The sequence below is a fragment of the Peromyscus californicus genome, unplaced genomic scaffold, assembly GCF_007827085.1.
Source record: "Peromyscus californicus insignis strain IS unplaced genomic scaffold, ASM782708v3 Scaffold_5__1_contigs__length_169319896, whole genome shotgun sequence".
NCBI lineage: Eukaryota > Metazoa > Chordata > Mammalia > Rodentia > Cricetidae > Peromyscus > Peromyscus californicus.
Genome location: NW_026294573.1, coordinates 6752482 through 6765147, shown reverse-complemented (window position 1 = coordinate 6765147; position 12666 = coordinate 6752482). Strand labels below are relative to the sequence as shown.

The 12666-nt window shown below is 41.8% G+C and overlaps 1 pseudogene; it reads left to right on the top strand.

The window, feature by feature from the left end:
* Positions 1 to 6126: 6126 nt before the first annotated feature.
* LOC128096276 (probable ATP-dependent RNA helicase DDX41) lies at positions 6127 to 11151 on the top strand (annotated as a pseudogene).
* Positions 11152 to 12666: the final 1515 nt, after the last annotated feature.

Sequence of the window (12666 nt, the reverse complement as noted above, 5' to 3'; positions counted from 1 at the left end):
AACAAACAAAACAAAAGAGAACTCCCACTTCTTCAGAGACAGCCAGAAAAACTCACTTTTATTCCTTAGCATCCTTCACCCTGAGATACAGATTGGACTTTCTTCCCACGCCTGTGGGAAGAGGTAAAGGTTCCTTTAGCCATTGCTCCATTAAATCTATATTCTGTAGGTCTTTGAGGTGTTTGAATATTACCTACCTAATTGAATTACGTCTATGTATATCCAGAAAAATTAACATGACTATCATAGAAGACTAATTATTATCTGTATTTCTCAATTATTCATTACCATTTAAATGAGTTACATAAACATAATACCTTAAAAGTGAGTAGAAATATACACACAACAAAATTAACTTTAAATTTGTATGGATAAACTAAAATCTATAGCAATGTAAAATATTTTACACAAATTGTTGGTCTTTCAAAGTAGATTCATAATCTCCCCTTTCATCCTATCATATCTATAGCCTATATTTTCATATCATATCCCCTCTTTTTAAAGTTTTCCCCTTTTCTGTTTAATTAAAAAGAAAAATTTAACTTGTTTATTGCTTGTATTTTATAGAGTTATTCTACTTATTGTATATAGTTTTTATATCAGTTATGACATTTTTTATTATTTTTTATTTTAATTAGACAAAAATGGGGATGTGTGGTGATATTTTATTGTGCTAAAATGTGGTAAATTGATGTTTATGTTAATAAATAATGCATGCCTGGAGATCTGTGGGGCGTTTACCTCCCCCCCACAGTTCCCCAGAGTTTTCTTGAGTGCGAGCAGCAGGAAGTATTAGATAGAAGGATTCATTGAGGAGATAAACAGAAAATAAAGGATAGCCTCTAGAGGGCCTTGAACCTTTTCCAACGGGCCTCAACTGTCTCTGCCCCAGGGTTTTTATAGAGATGCCAAGGGGTGGAGCAAAAGACCTCCTCCCCCAACACAGTCAAGTGCAGACCATCTCAGACACCTGCACTCAGGCCCATGGTCCTAATCATCCTCTATGCAGACCTACTGGGTAAAGCCACGAGGAACCCGAGAACGGGCTCCCACAGTTCCCCTTTCTTAATATATAAAAAATAACTAATTATTGATGGCTTACAGCAATCTCCATAGCTGTTACACCTCCCAACATGGGAGTAGAAGATGATAAAGATGGCATTTCTCTGCTCAACCACACCATAAGAGCACTTGTTCAGCTATGTTCATATCAGCATTGTTTGTAATAGCCAGAACATGGAAACAACCCAGATGCCCTTCAACTGAAGAATGGATAAACAAAATGTGGTACATATACACAATGGAATACTACTCAGCAGAGAAAAACAATGGCATCATGAGGTTTGCAGACAAATGGATGGATCTAGAAAAAATCATCCTGAGTGAGGTAACCCAGACTCAGAAAGACAAACATGGTATGTACTCACTCATAGCAGGATACTAGACATGAAACAAGGATGACTTGTCTGCTACTCACATCACCAGGGAGGCTACCTGGAAAACAGGACCCCAAGAAAGACACAGGGATCGCCCAATGACAGAGAAATGGAATGAGATCTACATGAACAGCCTGGACATGAGTGGGGGTAATGAAAGGCGAGGGTCGAGGGAAAGAGAGCTTGGGGGAGCGGGAGATCCCAGCTGGATCAACAACAGAGAGGGAGAACAAGGAATAGGAGACCATGGTAAATGAAGACCACATGAGAATAGGAAGAAGCAAAGTGCTAGAGAGGCCCACAGAAATCCACAAAGATACCCACACAACAGACTGCTGGCAATGGTTGAGAGACAGCCCGAACTGACCTACTCTGGTGATGGGATGGCCAAACACCCTAATTGTTGTGCTAGAAACCTCATCCAACTACTGAGGGATCTGGATGCAGAGATCCATGACTAGGCCCTGGGTGGATCTCTGGGAGTCCAATCAACGAGAATGAGGAGGGTTTATATGAGCGAGAATTGTTGAGACCAAGGTTGGATAAAGCACAGGGACAAATAGCCAAATGAATGGAAACACATGAACTATGAACCAATGGCTGAGGGGTCCCCACTGGATCAGGCCCTCTGAATGGGTGAGACAGTTGATTGGCTTGATCTGTTTGGGAGGCATCCAGGCAGTGGGACCAGATCTTGTGCTCATTGCATGAGTTGGCTGTTTGAAACCTGGGGCCTATGCAGGATTGTTTGGCTCGGCCTGGAAGGAGGGGACTAGACCTACCTGGACTGAGTCTACCAGGTTGACCTCAGTCTGTGGGGAAGGCTTTGCCCTGGAGGAGATGGGAATGGGGGGGGGGGGGGTTGGGGGGAAGGTGAGGGGGACGGGAGGGGGGAGAACAAGGGAATCCGTGGCTGATATGTAGAACTGAATTGTATTGCAAAATAAATTAAAAAAAAAAAGATGGCATTTCTCTTTTGAATTAGATCCAAGGTGACTACAGCAGTCTTAGCTGCCTCAATCCCTTTCTAAACTTAAAACTCTTAAGTCGACTACAAACTTAAAGAATCCCTTAGCTTCATCATTACCATTAACAGATTAACATAAATATTGCTATACATAGTCACAATTCTCTCAATCTTACAATACAAAGCAAACTCTTAACAGAACCATTTGAATTAGCATATATGGTGCTATATATAGTTAACAATTTTCTCTGTCTTACAACTTTAACTCAATCATTTGAATTTTCTTGCTAACAGAACATAGGAAAAACTTCAATGTATTCACATCAAACTTAAATATTTCCTTAACTCCACAAAACCAGGGTTTATTAATATCAATAGGTTTCTGCAAACATAATTCAATCTCATAACTCCTCCTTTTCTTTATAATTTTTTAAACAAAATCTCAAACCTAGTTAGAGGAACCCAAACTTATATAATTCCTACAAACCCATGTTGAAAAGCAATCTTGTCAATCTAACCATTAACACTTTAAAAACTTAGCAAAACATCCAAAAGCAGTTTCTTAATAAAACTCTTTACACACTTTAAAAGTAGTGTCTTAGTATACCCCATTTGCATTTCTTACTAACAAAACATGACATTAATCCAAACAATTTTTGAAATTAAATAGACTAAGGAATATTAATTCTCCCTTTTATAATTTTTAAGCAAAATCTCAAGCCTAGTTATAAAACCCAAACTTCTGTTTAAAGAGTTCCATTTCTAACACAAAACCAGGTCCATAAGTAATTCCATTTTTACATAAACAGTTCCACAAAACAATTCATGAATCACCAGTTAATAAAGCACATATGTATACACAAAATTGCATCTTGATTCTAGGTAGAAATAAATTTCTTCATTTAAACAGTTCCATTTTTAACCCAATTCCAGCAGACAGTTCCTAGGTCATTACTATGAATAAACTCAAAATTGTCCCATTGCAATGAACTCTCAGTGTTTATTTCATTTCTTAAGTTTTAAAATTCAAATGATAAATTCTGGTACTAGCCTTCCAAATATGAGAAATCCATAACCAAAATATTTTTGTAATTTTATCTCATTTTAAGTTCAAAAAGTTCAAACAAGAAATAAATTCTGGTATCAGGCTTTCACTTCCAAATATGAAGAGACATTTTTTCAACCAAAACTTTTTGCAGTTAACAATTTTTGTTCAAACAAGCATCTCTGAACTTTTATTCTCAAGCCAGAGACCTTTTTAGGTACAGTAGTATTCTAACCCGCACCGTTTTTGATGTTAGCTCAGGTTTTTCCATGTTGCGTCAATTTTCCATGGATCTCAACTGCGGATGCCTTGTTGTGCTGGTTCTGGCGTCTGCCATTCTTAGCTTCCTAGCGGCTTCTGGAGCTTTTGAAACCAGACTGCCTACTTTGCAGTCTACTGGAACACTAATCTTCTGTGTCTCGGGTTCTTTCACCATATACATTAAGAATAGATTCACACTTAACATTTACCCTTTTTTTTTTTTCTTTTTTTTTTTTTTTTTTGGTTTTCCGAGACAGAGTTTCTCTGTGTAGCTTTGCGCCTTTCCTGGAACTCACTTGGTAGTCCAGGCTGGCCTTGAACTCACAGAGATCCACCTGCCTCTGCCTCCCGAGTGCTGGGATTAAAGGCATGAGCCACCACCGCCCGGCTCTTTTTTTTTTTTTTTTTTTTTACAAATTCACATATAACATTAACATCTACTTATTTATACTCTTTAAGGGAACTATAGAACTACTTTAGCAAATATATTTCTTATTCTTACATACTTCTTATCTTGTTTCTTATTTAAACTTACATTTACAACTAGTATCTTTACTCCTTATAAGCTTATTACTACATGTCTTAAGACTACCTTAGATACTTCTTGCAAGCTTATATTCTTAAAGGAACTTTGTAGATCTATTTTACAAACTTATATAGGGCTACCATTAGCATATATCTAATTTAGCAAACACCTAAAGATTTCTTAACACAGATCTAACAAAACAGAATTTTTACAAACTCACATATCTTATTTTCATCTTTTTCTACTTCTTACTCTTAATTATTATCACTATCTATTAGAAAGATTCTCTTAACTAGACAGGAAGTACGTACATCATTTCTAAAGTTTAGATTTTATAGTCAGCTTTGTTATAAAGCACTGGGAATTTAGTGAGTGTTGTTGTTATAGATTTGTGATAGTTGTTGCTAGGGGACTGTAACCTTTCCAGGATGAAGCCACACTCCAAAGTTGCCAGTTCTCTCAGCCGTTCTGGACCGGCAGAGATGCACTGTCAGCGGTAGACAGTTTTTAACTAGAGGCTGTCCCTTCCACCAAATTCATAGTACTTCCCCTAAGTGCTTCAATTCAGACAAGTGTTTCTATTACAGCAGTACTTTTGGTTTGTTCTACCGAAAAGCTTCACTTCACGCTGAGGGTGAAATTACCATATTTAGTGGCTGTAAAGCTCTTCACCAAATACTGCACAGCTATTAGGTGATATAAAGTATTTTTCTAAAGGAGCTAGTAAAGCCACAAGTGGCACAGCTCCGAACTGTATTTAGTATTTTCACTTCATTAGCTTTAACTCCTGATGTTATTAGCAGCTGTAATATTTAGCATTGTTTTTATAAGGAACTTTCAGGTGAAGCAACTCTTTTGTAAGACAGCTAGATTTTCTGAAGTTTGTTTCCCATCTATAAAGCAGTCATTTCTTTTTGAATGCCTGTTTCTTATCCCCTTAATTAGATTTGCAAAAGAATCACTCATTGCAGGCTGTTTGTTCAAGAGGTAAATAATTTTTAATTTCACATAGGTTTCTTCATATCTAAGACAATGTTCAGTGTATAAACTGCTCTCTCTTGCTTTCTTAAGGATTTTAAAGTGGCTTGTTTGCTCTTAAAGGTAGCTTTTTGTTATCCAACTACCGTAAAAACTTTGCACAGCTATTAGGGTCAATAAGGCATTTTACCAAAGGAGCCCCAAACCGCGAAGCACCTAGTTCCGTATCCTTTCAATTTTTCATTGGAACTGACACTTAAACTATTAAATGATTTTCCTCCTTATTCTTTTAAAAGCTGTATTTTAAGTTTACCATGAATGTATTTTCGAGCTGACAAAAGTGTTTCAGGGCAATGTCGCCATCTTTAGCGGAAAAACTACCTTTCCCAGAATGCATTTCCCATATATCAGTCCAAATAATATCAGTCCCTTATATCATTTCCCTTATATCAGTCATTTCCCATAGTTCTTTTGGGAACCAGAGTCAACTGGTTCTCTTTTACCAGACTTGCTTACAAATTCTTGCCCGGGAGGTTTGAACAAAATTTTTTGCTTTTGCAACAGGAGATTTGAACAAGCATTTTACATTTTCAGCTATGGCACATTGGGAGATTTCTATTCTCTCCTCAGCTGGCTTTAACAGGTGTCTCTCCTTCATTTGACACTGGCCCCCAAATCAGAACTGCACCTGCCTCGTTAGCCGGCATTGAGGTGGGCAATTTCTGATAGCAACTTTCCTAGGGGCTTGTGTTTGCCTTAGCCAGTCAGTGAAAAACAAGATCACATACAACAGCTTTTCCATAGCTCCTTCAGATAGATTTTCTCCCACTGATTTTATTTCTCAACATGCTTGTTCCTCCCTCCCCCCCCCCCCCCCCCCCCCCCCCCCCCGCCCCAGATGCAGAGCTTCAGGTATCTGTCTGCGGCTCTGTACCTCCGCTAGCTGCCTTTGGAGGTAGGGGCTTTTTTTTCTCCCCCTGAATCTGCCTCAAATTCTAGCAGCTTTTTCCGGTCACGCATTTTCTGTGGAGGATTATGTCCCTTCTCTGTATCTTCAGAGTCTTTCTCCCAGACAGTTCCCAGTTTGGTCTCAATTTATCCCCTCTACCCCAGAAACATTTCCCAATGTCACAGTGACAGCTTTTTTGCTTCTGAAGGTAGGGGCTTTAGTCCATTTCTGTTTTCAGGGTCTGTGTGGTTTGCGTACAGATTGAAAATCCAACAAGGGAGGTTTTTGTCATCTCTAAACTCCCATTAAGACAGGTGCTTTGCCTCATCAGGCCTTCACCTGGCCCAGTCCCCCAGTGGGTTGCATTTGCTTGTCTGGGTGCTAAAGGACAGAGCTTATGCCAGAGGCAATCACCCCTCAGGGCTACACTCCCTCATCTCATCGGGAGCCAGTTGAAACAAAGCTTTTCTCAAAGAGATGCTTTCTCTGACAGAAAAGAAAACTTTACTCCTGGATAGTTCTGTTCTGCCCTCCCTGGCTGGGCTCTTTCCCCAAACAGCTTGCTGACTCAGCAGCACAACTGCTTCACAGTTCAGCTTTTCTGTTTTCCCAGAAAGGTCCTTAACTCTGATAGGAAAGTTTTTCTCAGATTTCTTTTTGCAGTGGTGGTCCTATCAACCCGGGACTTGTAGGAAAGTGGATAACTGTGCCGTTCCCACCGGCTTTAGCTTTGTGTGTTCATTAGCAATCTTTCCCTGGGTCCTGCACCTTCCTGCCTCAGCTCTGTGCTCCAGGAAGTTTACAACTGCAGGAACCCTAGTATCCCCAAAATGCATTTCAACTCAGACACTGGCCAGTTACCTGTGGCTTTTTTGGTCAGAAGTGAGGATACAAAGCTAACAGTTTGCATAGCTTCAGGGGATCTTTGCATTAGGACGATTAGGAGCACCTTTTCATAGCTCACTCAGAAACAAAACCCTTGATGCCTCAGCTCAGCTGGAACTGAAAAGCTTGGCTTTTTTGCTTTTCTCAGGTAGTTTCCTGCCCTTTTGGGCTCTCTGTTGCTCTGTACCCACACTCTCCCAAGCGTTTCCCTCAGGGTACTCTGACCCACTGTCTTTTACCAGCTGGAAGAGACAGAGCTTAGAAGAGGTTTTTAGGAACTTGTCCCTGCCTCCTGCATTGTAGGGAGGGATTTTTAAAGCTTGAAAGAACTTAGAGAGGTTTTGCTGTCTTAAGAGGTTTGTTGTTTTTCCCTTAGAGCTAATCACAGGTGGTCCCCATACTAATATCTTCAGGCGATTCTAATTTTTGTCCTTCTGAGAGAGAAAGTTAAAGGCTTTAGTTTTTAAGTCTAGAGAGCTTTTGAGAAAGATTAAAGCTTTTTAGAGAGATTTTCCCCCACAAATTTTCCAAGAAAAGCTTTATAGTTTAAGATTTTCTTCCCCCAGAAGAAAGACCAACTTTTCCCAAAACTTCCCAACTTTAAACTTTGACTTCTTACACCCCCATTTTTGCCTCAGGGAGAAAACATTTTCTCCTGCCACTTGGACTTAGCATTTCAGTTGTCCCCAGGTCAAAAGCTTCCATAGGAAACTTTTTCTTCCCCATTAAGCTCAAAGAGCTTTTTTTACTACCCGTAAAGCCCAAAGAAAGATTTTTTTCCCCCAGTTTGCATTCAAAGCCCCCAAAGTTAGAAAATTGAAGAGTTTTTCTGTCTAGTTGCCTTACTTATTTTTTCCTACACAATCTTACACTTCTAAGTTTTTCCTGCAGTATATTACTATCCTATACCTTATACTTATTTTTCACAGATAGAAATTGAGAAAGGGATAGAAGATAGAAAATTTTGACAGAAGAGAATTTTGCTGCAGCATCAGACATCCTTCCAGTCTGCTTTCCTTTTCTCTCGAGGATAAAACCCCTGCCTCTTAATAATATATATATAAAATATATATTTTCCGTAACACTAGCATGCCTTTCCATTGGCAGGGCTGACTCACACTTTCGCCAAAAGCTCTGTAATAAAACTATTATTTTCTTTATCTTTAGTCCCTATTACTTTGCTTTAGTCCCTGTTCATTTGTCTTTAGTCCCCCTTTTTTTTTCTTTAGTCCCTTTTTTTTCTTTTTTTCTTTAGTCCCTATTCATAGCGCCTTTCTGTGGCACATTTACCCACCACTCCCACAGTTCCCCAGAGTTTTCTTGAGTGTGAGCAGCAGGAAATATTAGAAGGATTTATTTTGGAGAATCTTGCGGAGATAAACAGATAGAAAATAAAGGATAGCCTCGAGAGGGCCTGGAACCTTTTCCAATGGGCCCCGACTGTCTCTGCCCCCAGGGTTTTTATAGAGATGCCAAGGGGTGGAGCAAAAGACCTCCTCCCCCAACACAGCCAAGTGCAGGCCATCTCAGACACCTGCACTCAGGCCCATGGTCCTAATCATCCTCTATGCGGACCTGCTGGGTAAAGCCACGAGGAACCCGAGAACAGGCTCCAAAAGAGATCCAGGGGGAAAAGGCCAGTCATTTCATTCTATTTTCTTTTATTTTTGGTTTTTTGAGACAGTGTTTCTCTGTGTAGCTTTGCCACTTTCCTGGAACTCACTCTGTAGTCCAGGCTGGCCTTGGACTCACAGACATCCTCCTGCCTCTGCCTCCTAAGTGCTGGGATTAAAGGTGTGTACCACCACCACCCAGCAAGCCCAGCCATTTTTAAGTAAACATAGAAGTCAGACAGTGGTAGCACACGCCATTAATTCCATCACATGTCAGGCAGAGTCTCTGTGTCTTCAACCACACACTAGGCAACAGCCATGCGGGTGATACACACCTTTAATCCCAGTACCAACCATAGAAACCTGGACGTCGGTACAGGCTGGACTAAGAGCCAATGAGACTGCAGAACAGCGAGGCTATAAAACGCTGAGCAGACAGGAAGTCAGGGCATTTTGGAAGGTGCAGAGCTGGTGAGGTAAGGTAGCTGGTGGCTATCCCTATTTCCCTGATCTCTAAGGCTCTCACCCATATATTTGGCTCTGTGTTTCTTATTTAATAAGACCCGTAAGAAATTCATTTGCAGGGCCAGGTGTGACTCTAAGCTCCTGAACAGTGTCTTCACTGGCTCCTCTGAAGCTTTTATAACACAGGCTGGCCTCAAACTCAGAGATCCTCCTGACTCTGCCTCCTAAATGCTGGGATTAAAGGTGTGTGCCCCCACCACCAGAGAGATTTTATTTAGGGGTTGGATCTGATCTTGGGAAGGTTTGTCAAAAATGTCAAAAGGTGGAGACGCTGTTTTTCTGCCCTGGCATTGAGCATGTGCACAACCAACAATGGAGGAGTCTAAACCCCAGCAAAAGCGGGCTGGACTGGAGAAGGCGGCCCCGGGAAGCAACAGCTCTGAGGAGGATGACTACTTACCCTGTGTGCCCTTGCATTAGCACCGGCAACCTCTGCTCCAGAAGCTGCTGCAGTGAAGACACAAGGGAGCTGAGGAGGTAGAGCAGCAGGACAGTGGCAGTGAGCCCCAAGGAGATGAGGACAACATCCCGCTGGACCCTCACTCCAACGTCAGCCTCCGGGATCAGCAGCAGCACCTCAAAGACAAGGCTGAATCGCGCAAGGAGTCGGCCAAGGAAAAGCAACTGAAAGAAGAAGAAAAGATTCTGGAGGGTGTGGCTAAAGGCTAAGCTTGATGTCAGTGAAGGAAATGGCCAAAGGCATCATGTATGGCGATCCCATCAAAACCAGTTGGACACCCCCACGTTATGTCCTGAGCATATCTGAAGAGCGTCAGGACCAAGTGCAAAAAGTACCACATCCTGGTAGAAGGAGATGGTATCCCACCACCCATCAAGAGATTCAAGGAAATGAAGTTTCCTGCCGCCATCCTTCAAAGACTGAAAAGAAAAAAAAAAAGGGCATCCTTCACTCAACACCCATTCAGATCCAGGGCATCCCTACCATTCTGTCTGGTAGGGACATGATTGGCATTGCATTCACGGGGTCAGGCAAGACACTGGTGTTCACACTGACCGTCATCACGTTCTGCCTGGAACAAGAGAAGCAGTTGCCTTTCTCCAAGCTTGAAGGGCCCTATGGACTCATCATCTGCCCCTTTGGAGAGCTGGCCCAGCAGACCTATGGCATTCTGGAGTGTTATTGCCATCTGCTGCAGGAGGACAGCTCACCCCTACTGCACTGTGCTCTCTGCATTGGGGGAATGTCAGTGAAAGAGCAGATGGAGACCATCCGACATGGTGTGCACCTCAAAAGACACCTCAAAGATGCATAGCCATCTATGATTTTGCATTCTCAAAATCACAAAAGAAAAAACTGAAAATGTCTGCTTCAGGTCTTCTGTAAATTTTTATTTTATTTTTTAGAAAGGGACTCTCCTTGGCAGTACTGGCCTGGCCTCCATCTCAGAGATCCTTCTGCTTCTGCCTCCCAAGGACTGAGATTAAAGGCCATCATCACACCTTGGCAGTTGGTAATCAGATGGTAGCCACACCTGGATGCCTCATGGATTTGCTGCAGAAGAAAATGGTCAGTTTGGACATCTGTCGCTACCTGGCCCTAGATGAGGCTGACGGCATTGAGGGTGACATCCGGACCATCTTCTCCTACTTCAAGGGCCAGCGGCAGACTCTGCTCTTCAGTGCCACCATTCCATGCCCAAGAAGATTCAGAACTTGCTAAGAGTGCCCTGGTAAAGCCTGTCACCATCAATGCTATGTCCAGTGTGGGGTTGGGGGTGGGGTGGAGCTATGGTCTTGAAAGTTCAGCATGTCCAGAAACCAAGTCCCTGGGAGGCTTACAACTTGGAAGTCTGAACTTTGTTTTCTTAGATAGAAGAGGTTTCACTTTATAATCCACATGAAACTCACTATGTAGTTCAGGCAAGTCTCAAACTCAAGAAAATCCTCCTGCTCAGCCTCATGAACTGGTATTACAGACAAGCAGCACCAGCTAAGGTGTAAACTTTTAAATTTATAGAAAACTAGCTGGGAGATGATGGCACAGGCCTTCAATCCCAGCACTGGGGAGGCTGAGGCAGACAGATCTCTGTGAGTTCAAGGACAGCCTAGTCTACAGAGTGAGTTCCAGAACAGGCTCCAATGCTACAGAGAAACCCTGTCTCGAAGAAAAAAATGTACAGAAAACTGCCAAGGTGTGATGATGGCCTTTAATCTCAGTCCTTGGGAGGCAGAAGCAGAAGGATCTCTGAGATGGAGGCCAGGCCAGTACTGCCAAGGAGAGTCCCTTTCTAAAAAATAAAATAAAAATTTACAGAAGACCTGAAGCAGACATTTTCAGTTTTTTCTTTTGTGATTTTGAGAATGCAATACTTCACTAGCAAGCTTCACACCGCCACTTTTATTAAAATTAAAAAAGTTTTTTATTTATTTATTGATTATGTATACAGTGTTCTGCCTGCATGTATGCCTGCAGGCCAGAAGAGGGTACTAGATCTCATTACAGATGGTTGTGAGCCACCATGTGGTTGCTGGGAATTGAACTCAGGACCTCTGGAAGAACAGCCAGTGCTCTTAACTGCTGAGCCATCTCTCCAGCTCCCCACCACAAACACACACACTTTAAGCTACATGTTTTACTTATTGATTTATTATTATTTTTTTTATTGTTATTATTATTACTACTACTATTAAGACAGGATCTTTCTGTTGAGTTCAAGGCCAGCCTGGATTAGATTATAGTAAGTTCCAGGACAGCTACAGCTACAAAGAAAAACTGTCTTGAAAACCAAAAATGAAAAAAATTATTTAAAAAACAAACAGAATAACAACAACAACAACAAAAAATCATGCCAGGTGATGGTGGTTCACACCTTTAGTCCCAGCACTTGGGAGCAGAGGCAGGTGAATCTCTGAGCCTGGTCTATAAAGTGAGTTCCAGAACAGCCAGGGCTACACAGAGAAATCCTGTCTGGGGATGGGGGGCGTGTTTCTGACTGGAAGCCAGGCATCATGTTGATGCATACCTTTAATCCTAGCACTGGGGAGGCATTCAGATCTCTGAGTTCAAGGCTAGTCTGGTGTATCTACACATCTACAGAGTGAATTCCCATGCTAGCTACATAGTAAGACTCAGCCAAAAATAGACAAACGGGAAAAAAAAATGAGGCTGGGAATATGGCTCAGTAGTGGAGCAATTGCCTAGTACATGCAAGCTGAAGTTAAACCGTTGTATGAACTTTGCCCCGGGGAGATGGGAACAAGTTATCACCCCAGGTAAAACACTAGTACTGACTAAAGTCAGCTTCCCGCCCATGTTCAGCTTGATCAACCAATGAACTTACTGGATTTTTATACAGGATCATGGGTGAGGGGTTACTTACAGAGCCTAAATGACCCTGAACAGTAATCACTCAGTCTCACCCAACATGACATCTCCATACCTCTTAGATGGAGTCTTTCCTTCCACTAACCTCCAATATACTCAAGTCTCCCCAGACCAGTAGCAGTCAGGGCAGAATTA